This window comes from Pseudophryne corroboree, chromosome 10, assembly GCF_028390025.1.
Source record: "Pseudophryne corroboree isolate aPseCor3 chromosome 10, aPseCor3.hap2, whole genome shotgun sequence".
NCBI classification, from domain to species: domain Eukaryota; kingdom Metazoa; phylum Chordata; class Amphibia; order Anura; family Myobatrachidae; genus Pseudophryne; species Pseudophryne corroboree.
In genome coordinates, this window is record NC_086453.1 from 149291699 (window position 1) to 149304129 (window position 12431).

At 49.8% G+C, this 12431-nt stretch overlaps 1 protein-coding gene across 1 annotated transcript in view; it reads left to right on the top strand.

Moving 5' to 3' along the window:
- Positions 1–12431, top strand: part of PIH1D1 (PIH1 domain containing 1) — a 67945-nt gene that overhangs the window by 16841 nt on the left and 38673 nt on the right. The window lies entirely within an intron of this gene.

Consider the following 12431-nt stretch of genomic DNA (forward strand, 5'->3'; position numbering starts at 1 on the left):
GTTTTTTATTTTCAGTGAGACCTGCTGGCAACAGGCTCACTGCAGCGAGGGACTAAGGGGAGAAGAAGCGAACTCGCCTGCTTGCAGCCGGATTGGGCTTCTTAGGCTACTGGACACCATTAGCTCCAGAGGGATCGACCGCAGGCCCAGTCCTTGGTGTTCGGTCCCGGAGCCGCGCCGCCGTCCCCCTTACAGAGCCAGAAGCAAGAAGAGGTCCGGAAAAACGGCGGCAGAAGACATCAGTCTTCACCAAGGTAGCGCACAGCATTGCAGCTGTGCGCCATTGCTCCTCATATACACTTCATACTCCGGTCACTGAGGGTGCAGGGCGCTGGGGGGGGGGGCGCCCTGAGAAGCAATAATAACACCTTGGCTGGCAAAAACTCCACAATATATAGTCCCAGAGGCTATATATGTGGAAAATACCCCTGCCAGAATATGGAAAAAAGCGGGAGAATAGTCCGCGGAAAAGGGGCGGAGCTATCTCCTGCAGCACACTGGCGCCATTTCTCCTTCACAGATCCGCTGGAAGGAAGCTCCCTGGCTCTCCCCTGCAGTCTACACTACAGAACAGGGTAAAAACAGAGAGGGGGGGGCACTAAATTTAGGTGCAGTATATATATAGTATAAAAAGCAGCTATAGGGGACATAACTCAGTTAGTCCCTGCATTATATAGCGCTCTGGTGTGTGCTGGCATACTCTCACTCTGTCCCCCCAAAGGGCTTTTGTGGGTCCTGTCCTCATTCGGAGCATTCCTTGTGTGTGTGCGGTGTGTCGGTACGGCTATGTCGACATGTTTGATGAGGATAATGATGTGGAGGCGGAGCAGATGCCTTTAGAAGGGATGTCGCCCCCTGCGGGGCAGACACCTGAGTGGATGGGCTTATGGAAAGTAATGAGTGCACGTATAGACTCCTTATATAAGAAAATCGACGACATGCCAAATGTGGGACAGCCGACTTCTCAGCTCGTGCCTGCCCAGGCGTCGCATGGGTCGTCAGGGGCTCTAAAACGCCCGCTACCTCAAGCAGACCCATATGTCGACACTGATACTGACACCAGTGTCGACGACGATGAGTCTAACCTGATGCCCACTAAGGCCATTCACTGCATGATTGAGGCAATGAAAGAGGTGTTACACATTTCTGATATAACTACAGGTACCACTAAAAAGGGTATTATGTTTGGAGAGAAAAAACTACCCGTAGTTTTTCCCCCATCAGATGAATTAAATGAAGTGTGTGAAGAAGCGTGGGCTTTCCCTGATAAAAAATTGGTAATTCCTAAGAAGGTACTAATGGCGTTCCCTTTCCCGCCAGAGGATAGGTCACGTTGGGAAACACCCCCTAGAGTGGATAAAGCGCTCACACGTTTGTCTAAAAAGGTGGCACTACCGTCTCCGGATACGGCCGCCCTCAAGGAACCTGCTGATAGAAAGCAGGAGGCGATCCTGAAGTCTGTATATACGCACACGGGCATTATACTTAGGCCAGCTATTGCGTCCGCTTGGATGTGCAGTGCTGCCGCTGCGTGGTCAGATAAACTGTCAGAAAATATTGACACATTAGACAGAGACACGATCCTGTTAACCATAGACCATATAAAAGACTCAGTCTTATATATGAGAGATGCACAAAGGGAAATCTGCCGACTGGCATCTAAAGTAAGTGCATTGTCCATTTCTGCTAGGAGAGGCTTATGGACTCGCCAGTGGACAGGAGATGCAGATTCAAAAAAGCACATGGGAATTATTTGGGGATGGTCTCTCGGACCTAGTTTCCACAGCAACGTCTGGGAAGTCAGCATTTTTACCCCATGTCCCCTCACAGCCTAAGAAGGCGCCGTTTTATCAGGTTCAGTCCTTTCAGACCCAGAAAAAGAGGCGTGGAAAAGGCGGGTCCTTTCTGTCCAGAGGCAGAGGTAGGGGAAAAAGGCTGCAACAAACAGCAGGTTCCCAGGAGCAAAAGTCCTCCCCCGCTTCTTCTTCCAAGTCCGCCGCATGACGGTGGGGCTCCACAGGCGGAGCCAGGTACGGTGGGGGGTCGCCTCAAAAATTTCAGCGATAAGTGGGTTCGCTCACAGGTGGATCCCTGGATCCTGCAAATAGTATCTCAGGGGTACAAGCTGGAATTCGAGGCGTCCCCACCCCACCGGTTCCTAAAATCTGCCTTGCCGATTGCTCCCTCAGACAGGGAGGCAGTGCTAGCGGCAATTCACAAGCTGTATTCCCAGCAGGTGATAATCAAGGTACCCCTACTTCAACAAGGCCGGGGTTATTATTCCACACTATTTGTGGTACCGAAACCGGACGGTTCGGTGAGACCCATTCTAAATTTGAAATCCTTGAACACGTACATAAAGAAATTCAAGTTCAAGATGGAATCGCTCAGGGCGGTTATTGCAAGCCTGGACGAGGGGGATTACATGGTATCCCTGGACATCAAGGATGCTTACTTGCATGTCCCCATTTACCATCCTCACCAGGAGTACCTCAGATTTGTGGTACAGGATTGCCATTACCAATTCCAGACGCTGCCGTTTGGACTGTCCACGGCACCGAGGGTATTTACCAAGGTTATGGCGGAAATGATGATACTCCTTCGAAGAAAGGGAGTTTTAATTATCCCGTACTTGGACGATCTCCTAATAAAAGCGAGGTCCAAGGAACAGTTGTTGGTGGGAGTAGCACTATCTCAGGAGGTGCTGCACCAGCACGGCTGGATTCTGAATATCCCAAAGTCACAGCTGGTTCCGACGACACGACTACTGTTCCTGGGTATGATTCTGGATACAGTCCAGAAGAAAGTGTTTCTCCCGGAGGAGAAAGCCAGGGAGTTGTCATCTCTAGTCAGAGACCTCCTGAAACCAAAACAGGTATCAGTGCATCGCTGCACACGGGTCCTGGGAAAGATGGTAGCTTCTTACGAAGCAATTCCCTTCGGCAGGTTCCATGCCAGAATCTTTCAGTGGGACATGTTGGACCAGTGGTCCGGATCGCATCTTCAGATGCATCGCTTAATAACCCTGTCTCCAAGAACCAGGGTGTCTCTACTGTGGTGGCTGCAGAGTGCCCATCTTCTAGAGGGCCGCAGGTTCGGAATACAGGACTGGGTCCTGGTGACCACGGATGCCAGCCTTCGAGGCTGGGGGGCAGTCATACAGGGAAGAAACTTCCAAGGACTATGGTCGAGTCAGGAGACTTCCCTTCACATAAATATTCTGGAACTAAGGGCCATCTACAATGCCCTAAGTCGAGCAAAAGCCCTGCTCCTACACCAGCCGGTGCTGATCCAGTCAGACAACATCACGGCAGTCGCCCATGTAAATCGACAGGGCGGCACAAGAAGCAGGATGGCGGTGGCAGAAGCCACAAAAATTCTCCGATGGGCGGAGAATCATGTACTAGCACTGTCAGCAGTGTTCATTCCGGGAGTGGACAACTGGGAAGCAGACTTCCTCAGCAGACACGACCTCCACCCGGGAGAGTGGGGACTTCACCCAGAAGTCTTCCAGATGCTGGTAAACCGTTGGGAAAAACCACAGGTGGACATGATGGCGTCCCGTCTCAACAAAAAGTTAAAAAGATATTGCGCCAGGTCAAGGGACCCTCAGGCGATAGCTGTGGACGCTCTGGTGACACCGTGGGTGTACCAGTCGGTTTATGTGTTCCCTCCTCTGCCTCTCATTCCAAAGGTATTGAGAATAATAAGAAAGCGAGGAGTAAACACAATTCTCGTGGTTCCGGATTGGCCAAGACGAGCGTGGTACCCGGAACTTCAAGAGATGCTCTCAGAGGACCCGTGGCCTCTACCGCTCAGACAGGACCTGATACAGCAGGGGCCCTGTCTGTTCCAAGACTTACCGCGGCTGCGTTTGACGGCATGGCGGTTGAACACCGGATCCTAAAGGAAAAGGGTATTCCGGAAGAAGTCATTCCTACGCTTATTAAGGCCAGGAAAGATGTTACGGCAACGCATTATCACCGCATATGGCGAAAATATGTCGCATGGTGCGAGGCCAATAAGGCCCCAACAGAGGAATTTCAACTAGGTCGATTTCTGCATTTCCTGCAAGCAGGAGTGGATATGGGCCTAAAACTAGGCTCCATTAAAGTACAGATCTCGGCTCTGTCGATTTTCTTTCAAAAAAGAACTAGCTTCAGTACCTGAAGTTCAGACTTTTGTAAAAGAAGTGCTGCATATTCAGCCCCCGTTTGTGCCTCCTGTGGCACCTTGGGATCTCAACGTGATGTTGAGTTTCTTAAAATCACATTGGTTTGAGCCACTAAAAACCGTGGATCTGAAATATCTCACGTGGAAAGTGGTCATGTTATTAGCCTTGGCTTCAGCCAGGCGAGTGTCAGAATTGGCGGCTTTATCATGTAAAAGCCCTTATCTGATTTTCCATATGGATAGGGCAGAGTTGAGGACTCGTCCCCAATTTCTCCCTAAGGTGGTGTCAGCGTTTCACCTGAACCAGCCTATTGTGGTGCCGGCGGCTACTAGTGAATTGGAGGACTCTAAGTTGCTAGACGTTGTCAGGGCCCTGAAAATATTTGTTTCCAGGACGGCTGGAGTCAGAAAATCTGACTCGCTGTTTATCCTGTATGCACCCAACAAGCTGGGTGCTCCTGCTTCTAAGCAGTCTATTGCACGCTGGATTTGTAGTACAATTCAGCTTGCACATTCTGTGGCAGGCATACCACAGCCAAAATCTGTAAATGCCCATTCCACAAGGAAGGTGGGCTCATCTTGGGCGGCTGCCCGAGGGGTCTCGGCTTTACAACTTTGCCGAGCAGCTACTTGGTCAGGGGCAAACACATTTGCAAAATTCTACAAATTTGATACCCTGGCTGAGGAGGACCTGGAGTTCTCTCATTCGGTGCTACAGAGTCATCCGCACTCTCCCGCCCGTTTGGGAGCTTTGGTATAATCCCCATGGTCCTTACGGAGTTCCCAGCATCCACTAGGACGTTAGAGAAAATAAGAATTTACTCACCGGTAATTCTATTTCTCGTAGTCCGTAGTGGATGCTGGGCGCCCATCCCAAGTGCGGATTGTCTGCAATACTTGTAAATAGTTATTGTTAACTAAAGGGTTATTGTTGAGCCATCTGTTGAGAGGCTCAGTTGTTTTCATACTGTCAAACTGGATATAGTATCACGAGTTGTACGGTGTGATTGGTGTGGCTGGTAAGAGTCTTACCCGGGATTCTAAATCCTTCCTTATTATGTCTGCTCGTCCGGGCACAGTGTCCTAACTGAGGCTTGGAGGAGGGTCATAGTGGGAGGAGCCAGTGCACACCAGGTAGTCATAAATCTTTCTAGAGTGCCCAGCCTCCTTCGGAGCCCGCTATTCCCCATGGTCCTTACGGAGTTCTCAGCATCCACTACGGACTACGAGAAATAGAATTACCGGTGAGTAAATTCTTATTGTTTCATCTATACTGCGAGTCGGATGCAATGCCGCCCGAGTTCCGCGGCCGTTCGGCTGCCGGCCGAACTCGGGAGGTTTTTTAAAGGGGCAATCACTTACAAGGCATGGTTTTGCCTTGTAAGTGATTGCCCCTTTAAAAAAAAACCTCTGAGTTCGGCCGGCATCCCGCACGGCCGCCAAACTCGGGCGGCATTACATACACCCCTGTATATTGCTTTTCGCCATACCTGGTTAAATTGTACTCTTTGTACGCTATGTCATTGGTTATTTTATTCTTTCATATATTTGTATAATGATTGAGGACAGTGAGGAATTAGAGATTTCCACAGGTTGCTGTTAAAGAAAGTTGGATGGCCTGCTTAACAAAGTGCGGACTAAGGGGGAAATTCAGATCTGATCGCTGCTGTGCGTTTTTCGCACACAGCGGGCGATAAGGTCCAAACTGCACATGTATATGCATCGCAATGCGCAGGCGCATCGGACAGCTACAACGGGCATGGCCAGACAGCGACTGGATGGTGCGAAGGACCATTCGCACGGGCATACGCAAGGTGATTAACAGGAAAAGACCGTTTGTGGGTGGCAACTGACCGTTTACAGGGAGTGTCTAGAAAAACGCAGGCGTGTCCAAGCATTTTGAGGGAGGGTGTCTGACGTCAGCTCCGGCCCTGACGTCCGCTCCAGGATTCAGTCGCACTGGAATAGTAAGTCCTGGGCTGCGTAGAGACTGTACAAATTGATTTTTATCAGCTCTGCTAACACATAGGAACATGTGTACGCGCTTGCACAGCGAAAATACACTCCACCTGTAGCCAGCGACTATCTGATCACAGGACAACAAAAAACGCAGCCCAGTGATCAGATCTGAATTACCCCCTAAGCCTCATCACAGATTCCCTGTTTTCTGTAGATTGCGGCCCTTTTATGCTCTCCATAGCCAGGATACAGTGAAATAGGCATAACCATCAAAGGTGGATACTCCCATAACTTGTCTGTCTAAGTAACAACATTCTGATTTCAAATAATGCTACTTTACTGGATATCACCTACAGTATATGAACATTGAAGCCATCCATAAGGTTTAGCCAGTGAAAGGAGCCTTCCTTAGACCTTTACCTTCAGATTGAGTCAATAAGGCAGTGAAGAGGGTCTTGAAAGTAGATCTGTTTACTCAGTTAGAGCTAATCCATGAAAACTGTTTTTTTTATTACGGGAAGCAACCATTGATATGGAGCTCATTGGGGCAATAGCTTCAACATCTGTCATTTGCACATGCCACCACCTTTTGAGATGGACACCGTTTAGTATTCTGGAAGTCCTGTTAGTTTCTGTACTTGACAAAACTATTTCCCAGTCACAAGGTGAAATAGTTCCTTTCTCTTACACTGAGGTACTCTGGGATATGAAGGGGTGGAGTGTTCTAAATTTAAATATTCAGTGCCCTGTTCCTGCGGAAGCCGTCCATATCCCAAGAGTACTCCAGTGCCCCCTATGGATTCAAAGAAAAGGATTTACCTGATAAGTACATAAATCCTATTTTCTCTTATGTCCTAGAGGATGCTGGGGACTCCGTAAGGACCATGGGGTATAGACGGGCTCCGCAGGAGACATGGGCACTCTAAAGACTTTAGATGGGTGTGCACTGGCTCCTCCCTCTATGCCCCTCCTCCAGACCTCGGTTAGATCCTGTGCCCAGAGGAGACTGGATGCACTGCAGGGGAGCTCTACTGAGTTTCTCTGAAAAATACTTTTGTTAGGTTTTTTATTTTCAGGGAGCACTGCTGGCAACAGGCTCCCTGCATCGTGGGACTGAGGGAAGAGAAGCAGACCTACTTAAATGATAGGCTCTGCTTCTTAGGCTACTGGGCACCATTAGCTCCAGAGGGTTGGAACGCAGGTCTCATCCTCGCTGTTCGTCCCGGAGCCGCGCTGCCGTCCTCCTCACAGAGCCGGAAGATAGAAGCCGGGTGAGTATAGGAAGAAAGAAGACTTCAGATCTTCACTGAGGTGCAGCGGTAACGCTGCGCGCCATTGCTCCCACATTCACACACACTGACGGCACTGTATGGGTGCAGGGCGCAGGGGGGGTGCCCTGGGCAGCAATAATAAACCTCAAGGGACACTGGCTGACATATATATACTGCGGAGGCAGTATATTAAATAAACCCCCGCCAGTATAAAGAATTTGAGCGGGACCGAAGCCCGCCGTTGAGGGGGCGGAGCTTGATCCTCCAGCACTAACCAGCGCCATTTTCTCCACAGCACGCTGCAGAGAAGCTGCTCCCCGGACTCTCCCCTGCTGAACACAAGTACAGAGGGCAAAAAGGAGGGGAGGGGGCACATTTATTTGGCGCAGTGAGTGTATTATTGATATATATAAAAGCGCTGTACAGACTGGGATTTTGTCTCCGTGTCCAGTGGCGCTGGGTGTGTGCTGGCATACTCTCTCTGTCTCTCCAAAGGGCCTTATTGGGGGACTGTCTCCATATATATATATATCCCAGTGTGGGTGGGGGTGTTGGTACGTGTGTGTCGGCATGTCTGAAGCGGAAGGCTCGTCTAAGGAGGAGGTCAAGCAGATGATTGTGGTGTCTCCGTCGGCACAGTCGACACCTGATTGGATGGATATGTGGAATGTTTTAAATGCAAATGTGTCTTTATTACATAAAAGATTGGCCAAAGCAGAGTCCAGAGAAAAAGCAGGGAGTCAATCCATGGCTTTGACTGTCACAAGGCCCTTCAGGGTCTCATAAACGTCCTCTGTCCCAGGTAGCAGACACTGATACCGACACGGATTCTGACTCCAGTGTCGATTACGATGATGCGAGGTTACACCCAATGGTGGCCAAAAGTATTTATTATATGATTATTGCAATAAAAGATGTTTTGCATATCGCAGAGGACCCCTCAGCGCCTGACACGAGGGTATGCATGTTTAAGGAGAAGAAACCTGAGGTAACCTTTCCCCCATCTCATGAGCTGAACGCTTTATTTGAAAAAGCTTGGGAAACTCCAGACAAGAAACTGCAGATTCCCAAGAGAATTCTTATGGCGTATCCTTTCCCCACACAGGACAGGTTACGGTGGGAATCCTCGCCCAGGGTGGACAAGGCATTGACACGCTTGTCCAAAAAGGTGGCGCTACCGTCTCCAGACACGCCAGCCCTCAAGGATCCTGCTGATCGCAGACAGGAGACTACCTTAAAATCAATTTATACACATACGGGGGGCCTTGCTCAGACCGACAGTAGCGTCGGCATGGGTATGTAGCGCAATAGCAGCATGGACAGATAACTTGTCATCTGACATTGACACCCTAGATAAGGATAGCATTTTATAGACCTGGGGTCATACAAAAGACGCAGCGTTATATATGAGAGACGCTGCAAGAGACGTTGGGCTGTTGGGTTCAAGAGCCAATGCCATGGCAATTTCTGCTAGGCGAGCCCTGTGCACCCGCCAATGGACGGGTGATGCCGACTCAAAGAGACATATGGAAACTTTGCCTTACAAGGGTGAGGTTTTATTTGGGGAGGGCCTCGTGGACCTGGTTTCCACAGCTACCGCAGGTAAATCTCTTATGTTCCCCCACAGCAAAAGAAAAAACCTCAATATCAGATGCAGTCCTTACGGTCGCATAAGTCCAGAAGGGGCCGGGGCTCTTCCTTCCTCGCCAGAGGTAAGGGTAGAGGGAAAAGAATGCCTGCTACGGCTAGTTCCCAGGAACAGAAGTCCTCCCCGGCTTCTACAAAATCCACCGCATGACGCTGGGGCTCCACTGCGGGAGTCCGCGCCGGTGGGGGCACATCTTTGACTCTTTAGCCAGATCTGGGTTCTCTCAGATTTGGATCCATGGGCGATAGAAATTGTATCCCAAGGCTACAAACTGGAATTCGAAGAAGTGCCTCCTCGCCGATTTTTCAAGTCGGCTTTGCCAGCCTCTCCCCCAGAGAGGGAAATAGTTTTAGCTGCGATACAAAAGCTGTGTCAACAGCAAGTGATTATCAAGGTTCCCCTAGTGCAACAGGGGAAGGGGTACTATTCAACTCTATTTGTGGTCCCGAAACCGGATGGCTCGGTCAGACCCATTCTGAATCTAAAATCCCTAAACCTGTATCTAAAAAAGTTCAAATTCAAGATGGAATCTCTCCGGGCAGTGATCTCCAGCCTGGAAGGGGGGGATTTTATGGTGTCACTAGACATAAAGGATGCATACCTTCATGTCCCCATTTATTCTCCTCATCAGGCGTACCTGAGATTCGCTGTACAAGACTGTCATTACCAGTTTCAGACGTTGGCCTTTGGGCTGTCCACGGCCCCGAGGATTTTCACCAAGGTAATGGCGGAAATGATGGTGCTCCTACGCAGGCAAGGAGTCACAATTATCCCATACTTGGACGATCTCCTGATAAAAGCGAGATCGAGAGATCAGTTGCTGAAAAGCGTGTCACTCTCCCTGAGAGTGCTGCAGCAACACGGCTGGATCCTAAATCTGCCAAAATCGCAGTTGATTTCAACGACTCGGCTATCATTTTTAGGCATGATTCTGGACACGGAAAAGAAGAGGGTTTTTCTCCCAATGGAGAGAGCCCAGGAACTCCAGAGCATGGTCAGAGACCTGTTAAAGCCAAAAAGAGTGTCAGTTCATCAATGCACTCGAGTACTGGGAAAAATGGTGGCGGCCTACGAGGCCATACCCTTCGGCAGGTTCCATGCGAGGACATTTCAGTGGGACCTTATGGACAAATGGTCGGGGTCCCATCTACAAATACATCAGAAAATAAGCCTGTCCCCCAGCGCCAGGGTGTCTGTCCTGTGGCGGCTGCCGAGTGCTCACCTTCTAGAGGGTCGCAGGTTTGGCTTTCACGACTGGGTTCTGGTGACCACGGACGCGAGCCTCCGAGGATGGGGAGCAGTCACACAAGGAAGAAATTTTCAGGGACTGTGGTCGAGCCAGGAGGCTTGTCTACACATCAACGTGCTGGAATTAAGGGCCATATACAACGACCTACGACGAGTGGAAACTCTTCTTCGCGACCTACCTGTTCTGATTCAATCGGACAACATCACAGCAGTGGCTCATGTAAACCGCCAAGGCGGGACAAGGAGCAGAGTGGCAATGGCGGAAGCCACCAGGATTCTTCGCTGGATGGAAAATCACGTAAGCGCTCTGTCAGCAGTCTTCATTCCGGGAGTGGACAACTGGGAAGCAGACTTCCTCAGCAGACACGACCTCCATCCAGGAGAGTGGGGTCTTCATCAAGAAGTTTTTGCAGAGATAACAAGTCGTTGAGGGCTTCCTCAAATAGACATGATGGCGTCACGCCTCAACAAGAAACTTCAGAGGTATTGTTCCAGGTCAAGGGACCCTCATGCGGTAGCAGTAGACGCCCTGGTGACACCATGGCTGTTTCCGTCGGTCTATGTCTTCCCTCCTCTTCCACTCATCTCAAAAATACTGAAAATCATAAGACGAAAAAGAGTCCAGACAATACTCATTGTTCCGGACTGGCCTCGGAGGGCCTGGTATTCAGATTTTCAGGAAATGCTCACAGAAGATCCGTGGCCTCTTTCTTCCAGGGAGGACCTGTTGCAGCAGGGGCCCTGCGTGTTCCAAGACTTACCGCGGTTACGTTTGACGGCATGGCGGTTGAACGCCAAATCCTAGCTAGGAAAGGTATTCCAGGGGAGGTCATCCCTACTCTGATAAAAGCTAGGAAGGAGGTGACGGCGAAACATTATCACCGTATCTGCAGGAGATATGTATCTTGGTGTGAAGCCAAGAATGCTCCTACGTAAGATTTTCACCTGGGCCGTTTTCTGCACTTTCTGCAGACAGGAGTGGATATGGGCCTAAAGTTAGGCTCTATTAAGGTACAGATTTCGGCCCTGTCAATATTCTTTCAGAAGGAATTGTCTTCTCTCCCAGAAGTCCAGACTTTTGTAAAGGGAGTGCTGCACATCCAGCCTCCTTTTGTGCCTCCAGTGGCACCATGGGACCTTAACGTGGTGTTACAGTTCCTTAAGTCACACTGGTTTGAACCTCTTCAAACAGTTTAGTTGAAATTTCTCACTTGGAAAGTGGTCATGTTGTTAGCCTTGGCATCTGCGAGGCGGGTGTCTGAATTGGCGGCTTTGTCTCACAAAAGCCCCTATCTGATTTTCCATGTGGATAGAGCGGAGTTGAGGACTCGTCCTCAATTTCTGCCTAAGGTGGCTTCATCGTTTCATGTGAACCAGCCTATTGTGGTGCCTGTGGCTACGGGAGACTTGGAGGATTCCAGGTCTCTTGATGTAGTCAGGGCCTTAAAGATTTATGTAGCCAGGACGGCTCGGGTTAGGAAAACAGAGGCACTGTTTGTCCTGTATGCAGCCAACAAGGTTGGCGCCCCTGCTTCTAAGCAGACTATTGCCCGCTGGATCTGTAACACAATTCAGCAGGCTCATTCTACTGCTGGATTGCCGGTACCAAATTCGGTAAAGGCCCATTCCACTAGGAAGGTGGGCTCTTCTTGGGCGGCTGCCCGAGGTGTCTCGGCTTTACAGCTTTGCAGAGCAGCTACTTGGTCGGGTTCAAACACTTTTGCTAAATTCTACAAGTTTGATACCTTGGCTGAGGAGGATCTCATGTTTGCTCAATCAGTGCTGCAAAGTCATCCGCACTCTCCCGCCCGGTCTGGAGCTTTGGTATAATCCCCATGGTCCTTACGGAGTCCCCAGCATCCTCTAGGACGTAAGAGAAAATAAGATTTTAAACCTACCGGTAAATCTTTTTCTCCTAGTCCGTAGAGGATGCTGGGCGCCCGTCCCAGTGCGGACTAAATTCGGCGAGACTTGTATATAGTTATTGCTTACATAAGGGTTATGTTACAGTTTTGATCAGTCTCTGGCTGATGCTGTTTTGTTTCATACTGTTAACTGGTTCGTATGTTCCAAGTTGTACGGTGTGGATGGTGTGGGCTGGTATGTATCTTGCCCATAGATTAACAAAAATC